This window comes from Dermacentor albipictus, chromosome 5 (genome assembly GCF_038994185.2).
Source record: "Dermacentor albipictus isolate Rhodes 1998 colony chromosome 5, USDA_Dalb.pri_finalv2, whole genome shotgun sequence".
NCBI lineage: Eukaryota > Metazoa > Arthropoda > Arachnida > Ixodida > Ixodidae > Dermacentor > Dermacentor albipictus.
In genome coordinates this window covers 149,631,610-149,655,490 of record NC_091825.1, presented here as the reverse complement: position 1 = coordinate 149,655,490, position 23,881 = coordinate 149,631,610, and the positions used below count along the sequence as shown (strand labels likewise).

At 44.6% G+C, this 23,881-nt stretch overlaps 1 protein-coding gene and 1 long non-coding RNA gene across 3 annotated transcripts in view; one reads left to right on the top strand and one right to left on the bottom strand.

The window, feature by feature from the left end:
• The first annotated feature begins 4,827 nt into the window (after positions 1-4,827).
• Positions 4,828-23,881, top strand: part of LOC135915278 (rho guanine nucleotide exchange factor 5-like) — a 311,708-nt gene continuing 292,654 nt past the window's right edge. The window contains exon 1 of one of the 2 annotated variants that reach the window (XM_065448300.1): positions 4,828-5,226. The gene's annotated coding sequence lies outside the window, so the exon portion shown is untranslated. The remainder of the gene's footprint in view (positions 5,227-23,881) is intronic. The other variant, XM_065448302.1, reaches the window with a different exon arrangement.
• The window catches only part of LOC135915282 (uncharacterized), a 269,809-nt gene continuing 257,932 nt past the window's right edge, over positions 12,005-23,881 (bottom strand). The window contains exon 3 of the long non-coding RNA XR_010568571.2: positions 12,005-12,049. This is a non-coding gene — a long non-coding RNA (uncharacterized lncRNA). The remainder of the gene's footprint in view (positions 12,050-23,881) is intronic.

Genomic DNA, 23,881 nt, shown 5'->3' with positions numbered 1-23,881 from the left:
GCGTCCTTACGTCACTCCTAGCCCTGAACGAGCGCTTCACCTCATTGCTTAGCCACCTGACGTTTGGTTGCGCATGCGCGCTGTCGCCCACCTGCGGAGAAGCACGAGCACAGACGTGTTCGGTTCAGTCGCGCGTGCGGCATGAAAGCGTTGCTAGGCGTTCCACGACGCCGGCGTACCAGCGTTGCTGGAGCACATCAAGTTTTGCATTGTAATGTGATACTTTCTTTACGTTCAGTAAACAAATGTAGAAGAAAGCTTCCACGCATATCTATATCAGGTCTTCAATTTAAAGATTGTGCGACGATACAACATATTTTTATTGAATAATGGTGTTCCAGTAAAGATTTTAAGACATCATCTCGAACCCAGGCATGCGGCAACCGCTCCTTACGTGAGGACGGGCGAAGGGAGCTTTCAGAGCTTCCTCCGTCGGTCCTTCGCTGTAAGGCGGCCTCACGTAAGGTTAGGAAGCGCTCGAAGGAAAGGAACGTTTCATTGTTTGGGCCTAAAAGAAAGAACGAAAGAAGACACACGGGGACACACACAGCGCTAACTTCCAACAATGTTTATTATCGAAAAGCAGGACGTACTTATACACTCAGCTAACATGAGTCTCAGCCACGTGAACAGATAACCATTCAAAGCGAAACATTTTGTAAGTGATATCTTAATCCATGCGCAAAATTTTCAGTTCTTTTTCAGAGAAAGCCAGTGACGGTTTACCGATACAAGAATCCCCCAGGGCAGCAATCTGCTCTACTTCTATAATAAGTCTAGTTATTTCGCACTTACTTCTACCAGTAATGGTTGTTGATTAGAAAAGATGGGAGCACTTGTGCTACTTATAATGAAGGGAGAGAAACCCATCTAATGCAACTTTGTCGACTTTATTTTTGTGTTCGCGCAGCCTATCATTAATGCATCTGCCCGACTGTCCGACGTAATACTTTCGGCACGATAAGGGTATACGAAATATAGTTGAAGTCTTACAATCTATAAACTTCTACCTGTGTTTGAAGCAGCATCAAAGCAGCATCAAAGTCGAGCTGCACCGTTTTCGTATTTCGCGAGATTTCTTACAGCTTTTGAAAAAACTACTAAGTAGCACGTATTGCGCAACAAAAAAAGGTAGAACACAAATTTTTCAGGATGGTCTACCATTTTCTCATTGACACCTTTGCCCTGAATATATTGAAGTAGTTGATTCATTATTAATAACTAATTATGTAGTTAGGCGAAGTACAAAAATAGTCTGACTTGCTCCAAGTGAGGCAAACAACATTACCTTAGTTCTGTCCGGCTAGGCGGCACTTCCATATTTTAAAATTTTTTGCACAAGTTACGTCGGACGCCCAGTATTTAGTCATGCATATAGCACGCCTTAGTTAGGTGGCCTTTTATTCCTGCATTATTGTTCCTTTCAGCCTTTGTTTCTTTCTTACTGTTCTTTTGTATACCGTATTCGCTGTAGTTTATATTTATGAGTGGAATAGCCAGCGCTTCAGCGGCATTTTCCCCAAGATCTCACTATTTAATAAACAACAAATGAAATGCAACGTGTTTAGTCCGCTGCAGAAAGTGCGCTTCACTGTTAAGCTTACTGGATAAGTGGCGAGGCACCCGGTATTCGTAACGGCGTCGTCCAAAGCGCTCTGACTAATTTGCAGGTCCTCACGGGAACTGCGCTATGAGCAGCGTCTCGCGTACACCGCATCCGCGATGCTTTCGCCGCGGCATCACCGGCGCCTCCTTAATCACCGGAGGGGGATTCATAACAAAGCGGAGCGTGAAAAATTAGCATCGTTCCTTGTTGTTTTTTTTGCTTTCCCTTTCGCCATTCCCGTTTTGCGGTGAAGACGAAAGCGTGTCGGGCAGCCCGCTGGACATTGCTAATTCAGGAAGGTAGATGGTTGCCGCCGTCTATGCATCCGACATGTTCTTCTCTCTTTTTTTTTGTTCAACCTTTATTCTGTTTGGATGTTCTGGGCTGCTTCTCGTTCTTCCATGTTTCGATGAACAATATATAAAGCTGCATTTCTCGCGAGAGACGCCTTGCGATTATTCATGAGGCTATGCCACAGGCTAGGCCTGGTCGGCTCCAGAGGCGCTAAAAAGCGCTCCAAAGATCACGAAATTGGAGTTCGCGTATCTGGTTTTTGTTCTTTTTTTGTTAAATGGCACTTCACCTTCCAGACACCTGCGGAGTCCACTAAAATTAAGTCCTATCCTGCTAATCTGTGGAGACCTTACACTTACATTGCCACCTTTAAAGTCACCTTGACGTTGTATCTTTCCTTTCTTAATCAGTTCGTAAACGGCTTGCCACTGACAGTTTCAGTTAAGAAATTTATTAGAAGTTTATGTAACACGCCAACAATAATCATAGTATAGTTAACCTTAGTCCGTGGAAATAGATGCTCTTTGCTTGCTTTTATTGACAGATTAGCTGTCTTGTAGTCTACTTTTAGCCACGCTGTAGATGGCACTCACGCCTGCATTTTTCGCGTTTTTTTCTCACAGGGCAGATGCATAGCGAGTGAAGAGTTCCCCCGCCTTCGTTGCCGTATTATAGATTTCTGCTTCAACGTGGACAACTCAATCATTCCACGGCAAGAAATGACTATGTTTAGCTGTGTCAGCGAACTACACATCTACATTAGAGAGAAGACATTTCGTAAGGTCAAAGGAGGCTTGACAAGGCTGGAAAAAACCCAATAATGAGAGGCAGATGGCGACACTGCCTTGACGATCCAGCACCATTTCGCCGTCTGACTTCATGAATTCTGACAGCGTCTACTAGCGCCTAGTTATATTTAATCAGTTGATATAGACCCCATCGCACATTAAAAGAGCCGAATAATGAACTTGGAGAGTTTTGATAGCTTTTATTGCCCCGAAGTGGTCCCGGTACGTGAATATCTATGATGTCGCAATGACGTGCCGGTGCTGCGGGGTTTCGACGAGAAATTCGGAAAATGGAAGTTTGAACTTATTTCTAAAGTCTTCATCGCACTTTGCGGGTGCTGGCTGCTGCTGTTTTGCCAAGTAGACAACAACTTTTGCCACTGGGAATGCGTCCGAACTTGGGTCGATCGGAAAGTGCAACTGCACATGCGGCACTCGGTATGTAAACAATGTTGGCCAATTCTTCAGACTGGATATGTGTCGCTGTGTAGAGCCACGTATAGACGGACACAACAAGAGGCAAGCAGTGAGGAATTCGAGAACACAAGCTTGAAAGAGTCGGTTACACAGAAGGGAAGAAGAAGGAGAAGTGAAGACATTTCAGTAAAGATCAAAATGAAGCTTGGCGTATAACCGATTCTAACATACGCATGGTATCTGCCAAATTTTTCTGCTAGTAATCAATTTGATATCCCAGAATGAGCAAAAATTAGGTTTTCAAAGAGTACTTCATCAGTCTAATCAGATTTAGTGTTCTTATAATACTTAGTGTGCTATTAACAAATTGGAATTTAAACACCATATAACCTGACTGCAGAGTTCAAGCAGACTCATTTGCCTTCTTATAGACTTCATCTATGATTGTATAAATTCAGCAGACTTTTTCTAGAGAAAAAGCTCGTTAACGAGTTTGTTTCTATTGATTTAACTTAAATCCATAGGCTATGAAGCGGGTTGCTTTCAGAAAGTTAACAGAAAAGAGTTGACAAGTTGTGCAATGCGGAAGTCCGTATGCTATCAAAGACACTTTATAATATTCATAAAATGGCGTTTACAGACGCTCTATGGAATGCCTAATAGGAGCAGTTTTTCAATCGACCCCTAACTGGGTCCACCAAGAATTGGTGCAGCGCAGTTCTCCTTAGTTTTTATCCGACGAAATCATGTTCGACCAGATTCAGCATTAGATGACCTGTGGCCAGAGAAGGACGATGCTCAATGAAAAGTGATGACAGTAGCCATAGCTGCAGGCTTTGCAGGCTGCTCCAGATATGTCAGGTGGAGCATAAAGTATTATGTTTAAAACATGTGCAACCAAGATTACCGACGCAAAACGTCGAATCTAGCTGCACCGAAAAGCGCAGCCAGTTTCTACGGAGCTTCCAGCGGACATTGGTGACCCGCTTAAAGTTATGCGTCACGACGCCAATTCTGACGTCATCCAAAGCGACCAAGCAGGCTTAAGTACGCGTATGCAAGTGCCACCATATTGCCGCTTGAGCTCGCGATCCTTACGCTATCCGTAAAATAGTAATATTTTACCATACCTTAAAGGTGGCGATGTATTGTCGACTATAATGACTACTACAATCTAGATAAATTTTATCTGAAAGTCTGACGCGTCGACTTTCTTTTATCATTTTGAACATACGCCGACGTATGTTAACAAATGTTAATGCATGCGAACTTGTGGACATCGTTAACTACTGAGGAAATGCCAGCATGACTCGCTCATTTACTCTCCCCTAAAACTGATCCCCTGAGCAACAGTTTAAGCTGCGTCCCCACACGTTGAACTGGTGCGATGATAAGCGTGCTCTGCATGCACAGAACAGCTGCATGACAATACAATCAATTGTACCATTTCTATGCAGTGGTGTTGAATAATGACGGGATCTATCTGACGGCGACCTCCAACCGGCGACCTTGTCCGGCCCCTTCTCCCACCTCTAAGGATGTATCGTCATCTGTGCTGCCGATATATCCCGACCTAGCGTCGCCAGGAGCAGCCGCTCGGAGGCGCTACCGTACACACACCCCCACCGATCCCCCCCTCCCCTCTGCGCGAGGTCTGGCGCCGGGCCTGCCCGATTCTCCGATCGCCCGCGCTCAGTGCTGGGATTCCAGGCGCGCCTTCAGGCAACGCGGCTGCCTGCCGCTAGCGCTCCGCAGCGCTCCCGTGACGCCTGTTGCCAGCGCGGCGGACTGCGCCGATTTCAACTCGCGCTGATTTCAAGTGCGCTGGCTCCGATCCGGATTGCGTCGTTCGACTCTCAACAGCGGGCCCCTGGTGTCCCGGCTGTACTTGGAGTTATCTCCACTTGCCCCTGAAGGAAAACCGAAAGGACGAGTGTAGTGACTGGCTCTAGCGTGAGTCGTTGGTTTCGTACACGAGACGTTCTCCTTATTTCCCTCCTGAACGCTTGGAGCGAAGCCCACGAAAGAAGACTGTGCGACTGCGGGATACCCCCAATTTATTTCTGGACAACTCTTCCATGGCATGTACAGTGATACTGCGGCCGATCACTTTGTACTCCGGTGAGTTACCTCCCTATACCTTTTTTTTCTGCTTTGCTTTCAGTTTAAAACGCTTGGAAGCAGACGCAATGCTCGTCAGTTCATCTGTGCGCAATCGACGTTATCGTCAATGAAACAAAAATGCGCAGTGACGCAGCCACAGCCTCCTGCCTCCTTAGACTAATACTAGTTCTGCTTCGGACGCACCTGTGGTTCATGCGAACGGTTCTTAGTTTTTTGCGACCTGAACGCTAATGAAACAAGTTTGACTGCAATGAAGCAATGTCTCGACTTTGAGCATGACACTTTTTTGCACAACGCACAATCCACTTCTTTTTTTTCATTGATACCGCAAAAAAAAGAAAAAGAGTATATATTTATCTCTTAATTTGAAAGCTGGAATGCGTGAATGAGGCGTTTAAAATTTTTTCTCTTTATCGCTTGTGCGCCGGGTTTCCATCCGCTTAGACTCTTAGACTAAAAGCATGACTCATGCATCAACGAAAGTTTTCGGCTTAAGTCCTAGTAAAAAGAAAACTTTGATTCTGCAAGAACGTTTGTGCTTGAATGACAGCACAATTGTTGCCGTAACGTGAAACGTTGCCAAGAATTGTATTAAATCAACTCTTCATTTTTTTCTGATATGTTGTCACGGCATGCGGTTTCGGATTAAATTGCGAACTCCTCCTTTTTTTCTGCCTGTCTTGGTGTGTCCTCGTCTCTTCGAGCGCACTTAAACCTTGAACTTACGCACAAATTGCGACACAATCAGGGCCGATGTGATACAGCGATTCCTTTCGCTTAATCCTATTGTTTGCTTATTCTCCACCGCTCACGTTCGGCCAATTCTGATGATAACGCATATCCGGAGTGCAGTTCAAGTCGCTGATGAAGAAAAGGAAAAAGATTTCGAATACAGTGGCGACAGTAAACGGCCCAGACCCTGCTCTTCCCAACAGACACAAAACATTCAAGTTATCTGCACGAAGAGACAGGGACAGGGGAAGGAACGCAGGTATAATAAAAAAAAAAAGATTATAAATAATGACCCGGCAGATCTGCAAATCAATGTTTCATGCCACCAAATCTTATATCCATGCCATAATGCAAGAGATACATAGTACTTGCCTTAATGCTCAAAATGGCATTTTAGCAAACGTTAGCCGTGTTCAGCTAAGGCATAATTTACTCGTAGTGCTGAATGGTTTTATTCATGAATATATATCATATACGTGAGTCAGTGCAGGACGCACCTCACACGCCAAAATATTAAAATCAAATTCACACAGGAGTGCTGCTGCTGCACTGTTTGGTAGACACCTTTTTAAATATGATCCCACACAGCCTATCGATTATCCATGATGGGCTACTCTGAGTTTCATGTTTTGCCTTCTAATGCGCTGGTCTTCTAGATTATAAAAAAAAACAATCTTCCCTCATAGAAATTTATAGCGACAATGCAAACAAATTTTCGCGAAGATGGCCTTTTTGTTTTAACCTTACAGCATTCTGGTGGCGCGTAAATGACGAAGTAGCTTTTCTGTGTCTCCCCAGTGCCATTAACGTGAGAAAAGAACCTCTTACGTTGAGTTGCCGCCACTGGCAGAGTGTTCTGGCGAAGAGCCCAGTATGGGCCATCAAGAAGTTTGAACAACAAGATATTTGACTAGCGTTCCAACTTTACCAGAAATACAAGAGTTACAAATTACAACGGTTCAAATCTTGCGACTTGTTCGTCACTCCAGCGAAAGCTTCCGTGGCGAGGCTATCGCCGTAGTGTGAGGATGTCTCACAGTGACAGCCGCTGCCCGGGCACGCATTTGTAATCCTGCGGAAGCTCTAAAGCGACCACTGCACATCGGCAGTCGTTCAAAAACCTTTCTTTGCTTCCTTCCATGTTTCTTTCTCGTTCTTTCTTTCTTTCTTTCTTTCTTTCTTTCTTTCTTTCTTTCTTTCTTTCTTTCACCCGCCGCGGTGGTTCAGTGGCAATGGCGTTCAGCTGCTAGGCACGAAGTCGTGGGTTCGACTCCCGGAAACGTCGGCTGCATTCCGATTAGTATGGTACGCAAAAAAAACAAAAAAAAAAACGTTTGTGTACCGTTCTTTGTGTGCAAGTTGAAGAACCCCTGGTGGCCATAAAGCCCTCTAATCGCTGTGTTGTTTCTTGTTTTTTAAACTATCTCTGGTCATGCTTTGGGTTGGAGGAGGTTGTTCACTGCTCTGGATCAATCAGTGGCTTACTCGATGTATATATATATATATATATATATATATATATATATATATATATATATATATATATATATATATATATATATATATATATATATATATATATATATATATATATATATATATATATATGTGTGTGTGTGTGTGTCCGGTACCGGATTTAGTGTGAACTGAGGCAGCGCACGGTGGCAGGTGATGTACAGTCGCGGACAGAATAAAATGGACCACGGGATCTCCGAAAACGTTCAATTCCCGAGCAGCCTCTAGCAGTAACCAGTAAAACTGCCCACGACAACGTTGTTAGCATATTCTAGTCGAGGTCCAAAATGCAAATACCAGATTTCGTTGTGAGGTTGCGGAGATATTCAGCTTTTTCTTAGATTTCATGGTCCATAATATTCTGTCCGCGACTGTACGTAACCGCGGACGTGAGCAGCGTGCTTATGCCATCGTGGTCGTGCCGTCGTGGCCGATCAATCGTCGTTAACGTGCCGCAGTCATTGCAGCGTCGTTCCGTCGTCCTTACTGAAAGACGTGGCGAGATTACGCATGCGCGCGGAGGGCACCACTATGTCAAAGAAGTTCACACAGGCCATTCGCCCTCAATAAACGTTTAGAAAACGCAATATTACAGTGCTGGACAGTCTTTTTGATCTCCACACTATTTTGAAGGATGATCCAGCCGCAGAATAAATTCAGAGAGAAAAACGCAGCTTTTACAACCAAGAAAGTACTGAAATCATCAACACTTACATAAAACACTACCTAAATTATACATAAGAAAGAGCAGCGAATTCTGGTGCGCTTAGATTATAGAAACATATTCCTCTGCTGTTCCTCGCATTTCTAGTAATTAGGCTTTAAATAACTCGCATGTCCAAAAGTTTTGTCTAATTATCAGAAACACTGGCGCGTGGATATCGCAGTAGCGTGCGTTCACATACACCGTAGCTGCAACTCTGTGTCTAGGTGATCCGGAGCCATGGCAACCTCGTGTGCCTCATCAGCGCTTCTCTTTCCTGCGCAAACGCGAAAGACGCCAACGGTTGCTTTCCTCTCTGCCCGTCCATCCAATTAACTTACGTTGCAATGCATATTAAAATTTTAAAACGCAATAAACCGGTGTCCCTGCGCATGGACGACTGCTATTTTTCAACATTATTCTTAGTTCTTCCTTTCTGTTGGCTCAAGTTAGTCTTCATTAATCATAATTTGTTCTTATTTCAGCTGGTGCACTTACCTTATCATTAGCATATACCAGTCTTATATTGCTTTCCTTCCTTCTCCAGACGAGAACGCCGTTGGAAACCTACGTCGACTATACTAAAATCACTCTGCGCTTCACGAAGCACGACGCGTGGTGCCTATTTGTTTCAATTTGCGCGCCCAGTGCCCGACAAGCATTGGAGCAGCGCGTATGCACGTTCGCCCATTTTACGCGACGGGGCGGGGAAAGAAAGGCACCGACCATCGGAAGCGAAATGGAGCGGCCGACAAAAAAAAAATAGGTAGGTAGATGGCTGAACCATTTTGTTCCGACGCGAGCCGGTCGACGGAACGAGAGAATGAAGGAAAGTGCAGAAACTTTATTTTCGGTACAAAAGCAGATGGCTTCTGGAGCGCATCCGAAGTAAACAGCTTTTAGCGTCTGTTTCTGGTTCTCGGTTTCTGGGACTCGCCGCTTGTTGAAGCTTGTTGATTCGAGGCTTAGAAAAGTTAAGCTCCGTCATAAACACCGCGTGTCGCTTTCGAGAGCCTTGTGTTCCGCCGAAATGAGTACGAACAGCTCTGTCTGTCAGGAATGTGGGCAGTGCGTGGCAATACGCCTTGCGAAATGCATATTGCCAACGTTTTGGCTTGACGGTAAAGAGAACGTTAGGCATCATAATTTGTCGTCGAAAGGAGCATGCTTCGCGCTGGTACACTGTGGGTTTTTCATATTTCGTTTTAATCTGGGGTAATGCGTTAAACATGCTGCCAGACAAAGTGCCTCTTTCTCTCGCTCTCGTTTCCTCATCGCTATATGTTTGCCCAAATTTACTTTTCTTTTCAATACTGGCTCATAAGCCGTCCGAAGTTTTAAAGGAGTGAAAACACACAATTTCTGGGAAGCATAGCGGGTAAACAGCTTGCAGCATGTTTGGCTTCCTGTTTCGAAATTTTTTTTTCTCATAGCAGCTTGTTTGTTGAGGCGTGGAAAGAACAAGCTGCGCAACCAAATACATTCAATGTCGTTGCAAAGAAATTAGCTTTTCCTATTGTGCAAACGCGTATGAGATGCTCACGGTAACAAGAAACACATTAGCAATGTCATTATGCCTCATAAATGTCCAAGAGTGCTACGCCGGGTGGCAGGCTGAGCCAGTGAGGTGCCGACTTAATTTTGCATGGCTGATGGTCTGACATTCGGCTTCGGTTGTTCGATTAGAAATATGATGTATACAAGGATCAAGGACAAACAAACCACACGTACAACACATGCTAAAGCTATTCACATAGTCTCGTCAATACACATAGCATTCAGTTAAGTCGAGTTGACCTTATTGACCACATAACTGTACACAAGCGGTTAGGAGGGAGAAAAGATACTGCGTTACGGCAGCTTCACAAGCGCCACATCTACAGTTCACGGTGACATGACAACAATAGGAAATTGTACATGTATGGAATTACATAATCTGTATGTTTTATAGACGAAAAAGATTTCAGAAACCGAATCACACTACAGTAAACTCTCACTGTACGAACGTCGGTTTAACGAATATTTAAGAATAATGAACTTTAGGAGATCCCCGGCTGTTTTCCCGTGCATTCAATGCAAAAATTTTTCAGTGAGACGAATTTCTGAATAACGAATATTTATGTTGAGCGAACTTAATCTGTAGACCTGGGCTCATTTTTTAAATCAGTTCAACAGAGTTTTTCGTTCTGCAGCGCTGGCATAGCTGATGCCCACCGCTCCAAAATTGCCCCTCCAGCTGCAGCGACGTGCAGTGTGACAGTGAACTAGTTACCTGTGTTGAACTGTCAGAATTGGAAATTGCTTTCAGTGTTCGTCCCGAAAAAGAAGAGATCAACGAGGAAGATGCAATGATAGAGGCAGATTCAAATCCTGTAGTTTTAGCCGAAGCTGTAGGATGCCGAGGAAAGCTGCGAGACTTCGTGTCTCAGCAACAAGCTGTGCCAGAGGAAGTGCACAACAACATAAAGCTCTCTGGACAGCTTTGTTACTTACTGGGCTTTAAGAGCACCAGTGCAACTGAAAATTAGACTTCTTTTTTTTTTTCAAAGTGACATAGTCAGCAACGTAACTGTTGCGCACTTCGTATGTATTGATGTACATAACTCCATAAATTGCATTTGACATTTTTGACTCGATGTGTGCTGTGCCATATGCTGTTCCATATTCTAGTGAATATTCAGTTTGGTGAACCTTCTTCAGTTAAGCGAACTATTTCCTTGGGTCCCTTGAAGTTCACTCAAGTTTGAGTTCACTGTACAAACATTTATTACAGCATGCTCAAAATAGAATTGTTAGAGAGTGTGCGTAGGCATTCATTAGTATGATTGAAATTGATCAGTGTGCTTGGCAAGCAACAACTTATTTTTTCTTCACAACATATTCTACGCGTGGTTGCGAAACACAACCACTTTTCTATGTGTAAGTTTAGGTGTGAAGGAGGATTGTGTTGCGAATTAGCCACACTGCGTATATAACCGCCATTCTTCCAGATATAAAGGATAGTATTAGTTAGGATTCATTAGACAGAAGGTTTATTTATTTACTTTAAACTGGACGAACAGTTCTGAAGTTGATTTCAAGAAAATAAAAGAGGCCTTTATTGCACGGAAAGCGCCGACAGAGCTTCTGTAACTCTCAGCTTCAGTCGCGGCGCTGCTGATTCGTGCATCAATGTCCTTGAAGATTGCCCTGTACACGTCTCACTTTCCCCATGTCTTTAGAAATAGTTTCACAAGACAAACACGAGACGAGAAGCACTGTTGACCATAAAATCAAGGCTCATAATCACAAACAAAAGAAGTTGTTACGCTACAGAACTGTGCGTGAGGGTACGTGCCGACCAGAGGCATCTTACGAATAAAAAGCTTTGCGAGTCCGACCCCACGTTCCGCTGACTGAGTCTTATACCGTGGTGAAGCACTGAACATGCATGAGACGGAGACACAAAGGCTCCGGCTTCTCGGATGCAACACTGCTTTCACTCGACAGATCCACTTATTTCGAAGGAGCTTTCCGACTCCCCGCAAATGTGGCTGGGTAACTTATCTGAGAGTAAAACGGTGCGAGACCTGCAGTGTCATCGCCCTGCAAAAATAGTTTTCTGTTGCGCAGCTAATCAGCGTGCAGTAGAAATAGGCTTAGCTGAAATCATTTCCCCTTAATGCCGCAACTGGCGCTCGTAATAACGTGCAGCCGCGAGTAGCCCTATGTAAAAGCATTGCGTGCATTCTGGGGGAACGAACTGCGAAATGCATTATGGAGGCCGTATGTTCCATTGACAAGAACACCTAGCTTGAATGGTGAATAACTAAAGAACGCAAAATTTACCTTTCCGGCTTCAGTGCAGCTGCGCCATACGAAAGTGGGACACTGTGGAGTAAAAAAGAAAAACGAATGAGAGGCTAGAAGGGTGGTAATGTGACATAACATTAGTGTGTTATTACATCCGTGGTACGGACTACCTGGTGTGTATAGTATATTCAGGGAAGTTGTCCACGCAGTTACCAGATACTACAGTTTTTGAGTACAGGGTATTCACCGCTCTATAGCCCGGAGCCTTGCACAATATTGGATACGCTCAAATGATGTGCATATCGCAGAATCTTTTTGGAGGATCTACTCAAAATGCGTAGACCACGATATCGAAGGACAGGATGAAACAATCGGAGGAAACATCTTTTCCTTTGTAATTTTTCTATGAAGGGATCGAATGCGTGCCGTCTACGTGTCCTTCGAGTCTTGCCTTTTCTTCTTTCACTGGTCTATACGGTGTCATGTATTTTATTACAGTTTTACGGTGATTGTTTTCTCTAGTTTCCAGGACCCGTATTCGCAAGGAAGTTGCTTAACTAAAGCTGTTCTTATTTTTTTCAATAGATGACATCCCTTACGAACGAGAAGCTTCGGAAATTCGGCCCCTGATGTATTGCTTAAAATCCGCCAAACCTCACTTCCCGATTGCCCTTACGGTGTCGTCATAATGCATATTAATAAATATTATATATTTATACTAGTTAATCAATGTTTTAAAAGAAAATTATAAAGATTTTGTAAATATGTGAGAGGACAGCAGAAATATGACGCTAAAAGGACGCTTCACACCTGATGCTAACTCTACCCGTGCGTGCTTTTTTTCCGTCGACAAAACTGACACCCAAAGCTCGGTATCAACTCTATCTCGGCCAATCACTGCCTCATCACTCAGACGTCCCCGCAACCACGCGATTCTGAGAGTCGCGCGAGTTTATTGTCTACTTGCGAAACATTGCGTGAGGCGGCAAAGAAAAAAGTCCCGCGATGAAAACAACCTGAAAGGACAAAACAAAGAGGATAAAAAGGAAATCAATGTTCGCGTGCGCTGCGCTTGTTCGATGAATACCCAGAAGTTTCCCCCTCTTCTTTTCTCGTCGTGTTTCGCCCGCTCGCGCTGTCTCACGCAGAGTTTACCTGCGCAGCAGCCGTGCTTCTCGTCAATCATCCGATTCCTACGTCACGATCTCTTTGACGTCTCGCTTACTCACTCGTTCTTGAAAATTTTAACCGATAACTTTGCAAGATAGCCAGCTGCGCTTAACTCCGTGTGGCACGTGTGTTTGACATCAGCCACGCAAGTGCTACATCATGACACGCGCGCATGCGCACAGGTGCTCGCGCCCGCCTTGTTTCCAGACTGTGCCGCTCTTCAATCGGGAGAGATTTGGCTGCGAGGAGAGAACTAAAACAAGAGTGAGGACGTTAAAAGCAGAGCGCGCAGTCAGTGGGAGTCGAGGAGCAACGCGGGGCGAGGGTTTTTGGGGGCCCAACGTGGGAGAGCGCGAGTTGCTGCGGCGTGAAGAAATGGGTGCGTAACAATGCTCCGTGTGCCCGCGGAGACGTTAAGCAGATCCCTTAAGGTAAAGAAGTGGCGTGTATTTTCGTTCAGACCCCGCTCCATGCACGCAAAGAATGAGAAGAGCGACCACGGGAATCTCTACGGAGGCAAAAATAACAATAAATAAAAAAGTGTGCGCCTGTGAGCGTGTGTGTTGCCCTTGAAAACACCAGCGTGCCATGCAGTGTTCCGTAACCGCGGTGTGCCAGCGCTGCAACAAAGGCAGGAAGCTATACTGGGGTGCCGTTCTCTGGCAAAGCTAATGCTTTCTTTCCTTTATTTTTTTTTCTGGCGTACCGGGAGGCATATGTATACAGTTAAACAGTAAACAAACGCATGCATCCTTGTGTGACGCAGGTACCCAGCAATGAGTTTGCGTATTTCTTGTCAGTTATCCAATGGGTATAGTCCCATAGAACATTGTGCTCGACTTTGACCTTCCTGCGCATCTTGTGCCTAATATGATGAGTACCAAGGCATAGCCACTAAAGGTGGTAAGTGTCCACCATAGACGCAGGAACCGGGTGGTTAAGACACGTTGCAGGTATTTCTGCCCAGGCTGATGCGTTAAACAAGCAAATTTAGCTCAAATCTACAATAAAGCAAGTAAACTTCTTTATATAAAAAAATGAAAGATGAATGTGTAAAGTCATTTGTTTATTTTTTTTTCTCTGTTTTATTTTCTTTTGTTTGTTCCACTAAGAAGGGATTGATGTAGCTATAGGCAAAGTCGCTTGATATAAAGGAACGCGGCCCCCTCATTCTCATCGAGTAGCCGTGGTGCAAGGAAGTTTGTAGGTCATAGTGGAAATATCTGCTGTTAAAGTGAGAAAGTTCAAAGGATCGGCAGATATTAGGCGTGAACAACGAACTCATTTAGGTTTCATGCCATCGGATCAGGCCACTCCAACCAGCTTACAGTTAATGCGCAATGCGTCGATTACTATGCGGCACGCTTTTTCTTGCTCGGCGATCTCGAAAAAATACTTATCGTTCATGCCGTTTGCTTATTCATATCAAATTTTTAGATGCGCCACTTTCTTTATCAAGATTATCACTACAAAATGCAGCTGCCGACTCGCATGTCAAGTCTCAGGTCAGCAGCTTGAAGCGCTTCAGCTGGAGCCAAATACTGTATATTGAGACAGAAAACGGCTAGTCACAATTTTTTTTTTTTACGCTAGAACTGTTAGTGAGAGTAAATGTCAGCTAGCTATAGTGTTAGCCATATTAGCTAAGGTGGTCGGCCGATGACAAAAAGCACTTCCCAACGAAGAGCTTTGCAAATTTGGCCCCATACTCGCTGGACGCAGGCCGTATGAATAAAGGGTGGTAAAAAAAACAACTTTATATCACCGATCTAGTGTGGATATGTCAATATTTCTCCCACGTAATCCGCGTGGGCAACTCGCCGTGGTGTCGTAGTTGCTTTGGCTTTGCACTGCTAGGCCCTAGGGCGTGGTATCGAATCCCGGCCGCGTCTGGCGCATTTCAATGGATGCGAAATGTAAAAACGCCCGTGTAGCTTGCATTGGTAGCATGTTAAAGAACCCCAGCTGGTCAAGATTATACTGGCGTACCCCACTTCGGCGTGCCTCACAATCATATCGGGTTATTGGTCTATGAAATCCGAGAGTATGAATTAGTTATAGTGTGTGACCACGCGCATGATAAACCAAGAAGCAATCCTATCTGAATATTCGATATGCTCCGCTCCATTATACCCCTGTTTGTTCTTACGTTAATCATTAGGAGTGTGCGACAATTTGAAACTTTCGAATGGCTAATCGAATAGTGTCCTGTTTGATTCGGCCTCCGAATAGTCACTATTCGTAAAGGCGAATATTTTTTTTTTCTATTTCTTTTCAAAACATCAACTGCGCCCGATGAAACATAAAATTGGAGCCAAAATACGGTAAATTATCACCCCTGCGGGCATAGTGTAGACATAAAACATGAGGATTTGCGTATGGAGCAGGAGGGAAAGGGGGACGTGTTTCTGTAAGTGCCCACCTAGTGGACATGTCTATTTCGTCTGCTGCTGAAGTCCTGATTGCCTGGGGGTGTCTGTATTCATCTGACGCGCAACCCAGCCCAGCCAATCAGAACTTCTGCACCATACGGCATGGATCTCTGCACTAGGTGGAGACTTGCAAGATACACCCCCTGCCCTCCCCCTACCCACCCACCCGCTACGTTGCTTAGGTAGCCATACTTTACAGGCTATATGTTTCAGCGAACACTCTCAATTTTTTTTAACAATTATACCTGTGGCAGATAGTAGAATTCTAGTCCATGAGCTTGTCTACTAGAAGAAGCGGACATTTCTTGCACAAAAAATTAAAATGCCTGATTGAATAATTAACAAAAATTCACTTTAATAAACAAGGCTTGATAACGTAGTATGTAATGACAGAAACTTGCTAAGTTTATGCATGCTAGTATGAGAACATCGCTTTATATCAATTGTGATAACGACTGTTCATTATTCGAAAAATATTCGAAAACTATTCCACGTTTGATATGATTCGACTCGCTTCTGGCACTATTCGGCTAGTACTCGATTCGCTCTCAGAAATTAATATTCGCACACCCCTATAAATCACATAGGATACAAACAAGGACTATGGATCCAGGCATATCGGATTTCCGATAACATAGCTCAATAATACATGAACTGGGAACGGCCTGCTACTTTGTATTATGCGAAAGCGAAAAAATAAAGTCATTTACAAAAATGAAAGCTAGTGCGACGTACTCATTACAAGAGGGAGCTTTATAGAAACAAAAAAAGTAAAACGAAATTAACGTGTGGGACATTCGCATCACAATTGTCAAGCTGAGTCAACTGATGCGCGGTGATGTATCCAGTGCTGTCACTGATCTGCTCAGTAACAAAACGATGCCCCACTATATAGGACACTGCAGTTCGCAAAGTAGGAAGCCGAATTTGTAAGAAACAAGTAAACAAAAAAAACATGTGCCAGACGTTCAACATTATTGCCAGTACACGTGCGTACAAGTGCTTTTGCTTTGACACGAACTGGCAGTATGGAGTTCTGTATTAACATTGCTAGATGAAAATGTAGCTCAGTTTTCCAAGTGCGTCATTAGTATGACAGTTCAGCTCGTGAGTTCTGTCGTACTTGTGTATTCCCGTATGTTTTATTCTTTCTGAACGCGAGTTTTCATTGCAGATTCATTACGTCACAACGCTAAGACGTCTTTGGTCCGTAAGTGCTATCATTGGACTGCTTTTGGGAAATTACAGAAAGAGAAAATTGTTCACATTCTCGAAGATAACTTACCCACGTAGAAGCCTTCTATTCGTACTTCATCTTGTATTTCTAGACAACAACCAAACGTCATCATTCTAAAATAAGTTCATTGTCTTATAATACAGGGCGTTTCACTTGAGCCAAACATTAAAAAATATGCATATGCTACGTAGTTGGTCAGAGCAAAGGTAATGTTTTCCGTCGCTTGGAGATGCTCAGATTATTTTTTGCATTCCACCTATTTAGTTAATTGTAATTAACTAAATATTTAGGCTATAGCCTAAATATTTATTCAACTTCTCAGTTATTGTATTTAGATTAAAAGTTATGAAAATGCTATCCATAACCCGATATTATGAGAACAAAGAAAAACTGCGCAAAAAGAGGACAAGACAGAGAAAGAACCACACGACACAGGCGCATGTCATACCAACTAGCCCCTCACCGTACGCTTCTAGACGCCATAACCCGAGTCGGGTAATTTCCTCTAAAAATCAGCGGTCGAATCCCCAAGGTTTTCTTTCATTCGCAAGTCACGCTTGTCATAGGCCGAACGCTTTTGCACCAATATGTAAGATGTGACTATTGGCTGGTATTTTCCTCTCAGGAGCTAATCTATAGTGTGATAACTGCTTCGCGAGCACGAACACGAGCTGCACGAGCAGCTCTTGCACTAGCGCAGTTCGTAAGCACAGGTGCGGGACAACTGTGACAATGGACACATTATTGTCAAAAGGGACCGAGCAGTTACACAGCTTATACAAATGAACATCCTCGTCATATCAGTCCCGGAAGCCGCATTCATGGAGCACCCCTAACGCTAGATGAACTCTCAAGGACAAGTAGCACCAGCCACCAGCCACACGAAACGCGAACGGTCAATAACGAATAGCTCGTACAGACCAACGGTTTTAACTTCGAAGCATTTATTTGCATAGTCGGAGCCAAGGTCAAGCACGAGGCCGTCCGAGGTCACACAGTTTGTCGCCAATGCGCACGAACCCCCGTGCGCACGCTCGCTGGCCGCTCTTGGCTCAGCCCCTCGCTGCACCATGCGCATGCGCACGCTCTTTCCCGCTCACACACTGCCAGTGGTTGTCTCCTCTCCTTGCTCCAATCACCGATGCGGGCGGGCACTCCCCGGTAAAGGTGCACGCGCCACAAACAGAAAAAAGCACATCTTCCTCTGCATAAATACGCACACTCTCTCTCACACACCAACACACAGAGATGCGACTTGGTCGCCCTAGGAGCGCTGTATTGCGCGTATTTGTAGACACAACAATGAGGCCCTCGGAAGTACCAAGCGGAAGAGGAAGGTAATAGTGCAAAGACTGTGCATAGATTGCAGAGGTATGCGATGCGTACCGAAGCGGCATGGCAGAAGGTGAAGCGGCGCACCAACGAGACACGTGCGGACATGGAGCGCGAGTTAGAAAACAGACACGTGGCCAAAGAACAGCGGCACGCCAAGCGACCTACCACTGAACAGTTCGCCGAGACCAATTCGCGCCAACTGGAAGGCCGCCACTAGCGGGACGCTGCTCGAGAACTCTCAAAAGCACTTTGTCGAAGGCGTATTTGGTGCGGCGTGTAGCGTCGGCGGCCGCCTCTGGTTCCGTTCCTACGTCGTCAGGATGTCACTGCAAGCGCATGTGGTGGTCCTCGAAGGAGCGTCTCCCCGCCTGGAAGTCGGGTGTTCATTGGGGCTTTGCGCCACGTGCGGGGGACAAACTCTGCACGTTGACTTCGGTGCTTCGGTTGGAATCATCGGAGACAGTTTCTGCCGTAATTCTTTGAACACGGTCCTTGGAGGTGTATCTACAGGTTTTCGTTGACAAGGGCAATTCCGTATGGCAAAATACCGACAATATGAGGACTCTCTTGAGCCTGTTCTTCGAGCTTAGTGTGCGCAAAAAACTCTTACGCTACGCTAGTCCGTCCAAGATAATTTCAACTAATCCTAACGCTACACATATTATTACCAATGGGGGCCGACCAATGGAAAAGATGCCTTACGAACGAATAGCATCGTGAAATTAGGCATGTGTTAGTTGTAGTGTAAGAACTTTGCGAATATATGCCGAGTTGTTAAGGTGGGTGAATAAGTCGGACACACAACGTCTTTCGTTCTTAAGAACTATCCCTGATTAGGTTTGCCGCTTCCGCTGTCACGAACGGCCAGTGACACATCTTCAAAGACCTCTGTGGCTAAAAGACTGGGGCCGAATTCACAAAGCCATTTGTCCGTAAGTACTCTTTGCCATTGGGCGGCCGCATTCGCTAATAGTATATACGGAATCAGAATTGGATGAATTGGATGAAATTTTCCCTTACAAACAAAAGCTTTTTGTGAATACGGGCCCTGCATTGTGAATGTAGGCTCATATTTGAATGCTCTCCTCTCATTATCTTGGCACGAAACGCAATGCCTGGCGGTACCCGATTGATTGCGTTGTCTTTCGCTCCTGCTGCGTTGTGAAACTACTGTGCTGGGCACGCCTCAGCATTCCTCGCACCGAGCAGATGGACTATCAAGACATGGCGGTAGGCTGTGTCACCTGGCGCGTCGCCAGTGCGAAACCTCCGCTTATACTATGTGTCTGCACTTGCATCACGGCCAAGTGGCGGCGCTGTGACCCCATGATCTTTTTCCCGTTTTTAACGGGCAGCGTTTACTCACTTACTCGCAAAGCGTTAGCGCGAACTTATCCATTTGCCCAACTGTGATACCGACGTGGCGCTCTTGCTGCCTTGTGGATTCTGTTATTGCGCGCGCCACTTGCCACACCAGTTAGCTTGTCGTATTTCGCAGTATTTTTGCGTCTTCGAGTTATTTCAAGCCGCTCGCTCTTTGCCACCCCTGTTAGATTTCCGTGTTCAGCAGTGTTATTTAGGTTCTCCTACGAATGCAACCACTTTCTTGTGCGCGGACGGTGTATCTCGCCGCTTTGATGGGCCGATGGTGGTCATAATGCAGCTTATTTCGCCATTTTTACGGGCTGATCCGCGTGATAGTGCTCTCTAACATCCAAAGAGGAGACTGAGTATGTGCACTGGTCAGCACCACTGGGTATGCAACACTGGATTTTAGTTTGCTTTCAATTGTATATCTTGCTATTACAAACATTCTGTCTTACTTAATATGAATATAAATACTACAGCGAATAATCTCTACGTAACCGTTCGATACACAACAATCACCTTATTCGCACAACCGTTGTCTACAATTCATGAATGATTCGCATTACGTTACTTCAACTACAGTTGAGTCTGTCCTTATTTTTTTTTATTTTCTTGCATGTACGTGTCAGTTTTTTCAAGCAAGAAGGGGTCTCAAAGGTTGTGAGGTTGAATATTTGCTCATTTGTAAGCGTAATGCAATCATCTGTGATTTCTATTCAATTATTCAGGGCCGAATGATGGCCATCCAAACATACGGCGTCGCGGAGATCTATTGGGGAAATCTCGAGCTGACGTCATCCAGTCGTATTTAACTATTGCCCTCTTTGCAGCTTACTAAATCACGGTTCAGGACAAGTCCTGTATATTCGCAGTTGCAGGAGCGCAATCCATCAATTTCGGTTAAGCGAACATTTGTCTCGTGTGTCCCTTTAACGACCAGACGACGAGCACGTGATGCCCTGCTTGTGTCCGGACGAGCCGCTTGCGAAACGAGCGGGGCGTGGCAGAGCGGGAACTGTCGAGACAGCGAAGAGCAAATGTAAGGCAGCGATTGATTTATCATCAAACACATAGTAGAGACAATAAATACGCTAAGATCATGACGAGCAAAAGACAAAGTTCCGCTAGACGAAGAAAAGAATACTAAAAAAGGAAAGTCACGGACGTCAGAAACGATGATGACCGCGAAGAGCTTTGCCCACATATGTTTGTGACGTGATAAAAGTAGCTCGCTGTCGCGCCTAATTCTGGATACGGGACAGACGACCAATTTTCTGCAGGGCTTAGAGTAGGAGCGGCGGAAGTGAATTCCGCTTCTTTTCTCGTCCTGAAACCACGTATGGCAAATCCTTATGCTGTTGCCAGGGGAAATAGAGATAGGGGATATAAGGAAGGCAGGGATGTTAACCAGTCAAGAATCCAGTTGGCTACCCTACGCTGGGGGAAGGGAGAAGGGGAAGAGAGAGAAGGGATAGAGATAGGGAAGTATAAAGACGTGCACGGACCGTACTGGAGTCAAAGCCACTCGTACAAACCAACCGTTCTCAGAAAGCACAAAAGGGCCGTCACTGCCTTCTGAACAGTGGTTTCCCTTGTTGCTAGAGGAAGCTTACTTATTTCTTGCACAGAATACCGAATGAATAGCAATGAATGATGACTAGAACTAGGATGTGAAATCAAGTCAAATCAAATCAGTTTATTTCAGCATCAGAAAAGGCCATACAATAGTCACAATAGTGATAATGTGGGTTGAAAGCAAAAAGCCATCAAGGCTTGACGAAGGCTTTCGCACCATTTAGCACATAGCAAACAGCAACATGATATCACGAGTATTTATACAGTGGTAAAACATGTGTTTGAGTATTGTATCGTAGCATTCTAAACGCACATAAAAGAAAGGATGTTTGGAGAAAAAAACGGTAACATTCATTACTTGTGTAAAAACTATTTAGTGTTAGTGGCAGTAAATAGTTAATCATTTGGCGACCATAGTTGGTATGTGTAAAGGATTTTCCAATCATCAATGGCTCGCGTGCTATGCGGGCAGGTGCGCGGTGTTGAATCCGCTAAGCCTGTAAGAAAAAAATCATTACATTTTTTCGGCAACTACGATATCGTTTAAGATAAATCGAATTGTAAATGCCAGGAATTGGTTGTTAATTTAGGGCTTCAAGATGGGTTTAGAGTGTTCATCGCGTGGAGCAGCTTTTTACCGTAGTCTGTATATTCTGCCTAAATTGTTTTTCCGTTGTGGTGCCCCAGACTAGATAGCAACAAGTTAGTGTAGATGGGAAAACGACACGCCGTGGTGCAGGAAATGGGATGGCCTATAGAAATTATCCCGGTAGTCGCTCGACAACTGACGTCAATTTCTTTGTTCAACTTCTCCATGCTGCACTAAAGAGCGAGAGAAAGAGAAAGGCAAAGGAAAGACGGGGAGTTTAACCAGATATTATCTCAGGTTGGCTACCCCGTACCAGAGGAGGGCGAAAGGGACGCGATAGATGAGAGAAAAAGACTACAAATAGAAAAGAACAAAAACACACCACACACACAATGCAGAAATGTTTCTGTGGGCGCTGTCACGCAGTCTGCTATGGCGTCATATAGTGTTAGTGTTAACGTCCCAATGATACATTTTTTTATGTCACACAGTATACTGTCACAATGTGTCCCAAAGTCTGGTGTCTTTTAAATAATGATAATGTAGTGGTGCCTTCATAGCTGCTCGCGCTGGTGTTGATGTAGGCCAATTTCCATGAACATTCTTTTCCGTCAGTGGGCACTTGTCCAGTTGGTCTTGCATGGCTGAATGGGCTTCCCTTTGCGGGTTGAAACGAGGGTGCTCGCAAAGAAGGTGCGCGATCCATTCGCTGCACCCGCACTTCGGCTAATGTATACAGGGTTATTTATTCATGTGATTGTGTGCGCGAAATTGCTCTCTCTCTCTTTCTCTCTCTCCGTCCCCATGCCTCTTGCCCCAGTGCAGGGACAGCAAACCGGACGTGAGTCTGGTTAAGATCCGTGCCTTTCCTTTCTTCTGATTCTCTCTCTCTCTCTCTCTTTCATGTAATTGTGACAGAAATAAAATAAAGGTTTGCTGTGGTCATTCGGTGTAATAATTATCGTTAACACCCGAAGTTACATGGCAGTTTTTCACCCACAGCTCTCGAATACACCTTCTTCTCGATGTGTTAATGTGTCATTGAATATCAATTATTTGCGTTCGGAGTGCCTAAATAAGCAGTTATCCTTTACATGTTAGTTAGGTATTGATTTGTTGCCATGTCAATGGTGAGTAATTTGTTTATCTTTTATTTACACTACCACTGTTATCTTGGTCCTGAGTTGGCCCGATAGTATCTATAGATAAACAGTAGTGCGGCTTGATAATTGGCGATATTAATTTACTCAATGTATCCGTTTACTACGGCAGAAACCAGCACCTCTTCTAAGATAAATTGGACAACCTGTGTAAGGTGGACCGACTATGTTTTAGTTAAGTGGTGTATTAACTAGAAAACTTTAACATTTATTTTAGTCGCCAGGACATCCTTTCGTCGAGTAGATTGACTCAAATATATCAATGGCTTCACAAGTTAAGCACATCCTTAAAACAATAAATTGAAACGCTTCTTCAAGCTTTAGGATAAAACAGTTTGCCCGCAAACCTTGAGCTAGAGTCAACTCGAGGAAAGAGGAAACAAGGAAAGCAATACACATTTCCGCAACTCGTTTTCGAGCAATGGCTTGCGTTGTATACAAGTAATTCTTAGGCGGATCACGCAAACGAGACTTCTCTGGTGCGCACGGCTGTGTACGGGGCACCGGCTTAAGTTTCGCTTAACGCAATTTGCCAAAGAAGAGAAAATAATAACCAAAAGAAAGCAACGCTACGCTTCACCCAATTTATTCGATTAGTTGTGCGTTGTTGTTGTTTTTTCTTATTCCTTGGCATTTTCCCAGTGAACGAGTTAGCACACTCCCTAAGGAGACTCGGTAGTGGCGCTTGTCGGGACGAAATTAATAAAAATGTTGCTTTGTTTTCTCGAAGTTTCTTTCAGCCGACATTAACACGTGCTTTCAAAAGAGGGGAACGAAACTAGGAAAGAAGGGAAGAAGGTTGGCCAGCAACATTTACTGCCACCAACATTGTAGGAGTTCATGTTAGCGCAACAACTTGTTGTTGTTGCGTTGCTCTTCCTGCGAGCCTGTCACACGCTACTTCCCTGCTCTAGTTCGCTTTTGTATCGACATACCGTACTTGAAGCCTATTACTGTGCAGCGATTCGCAGCCTTGGCCCGAATGTTGGGCAGACGAGCGAAGGCAGCCGGCCGATGCCGAACAACGCTTACGATTTGTGAAAC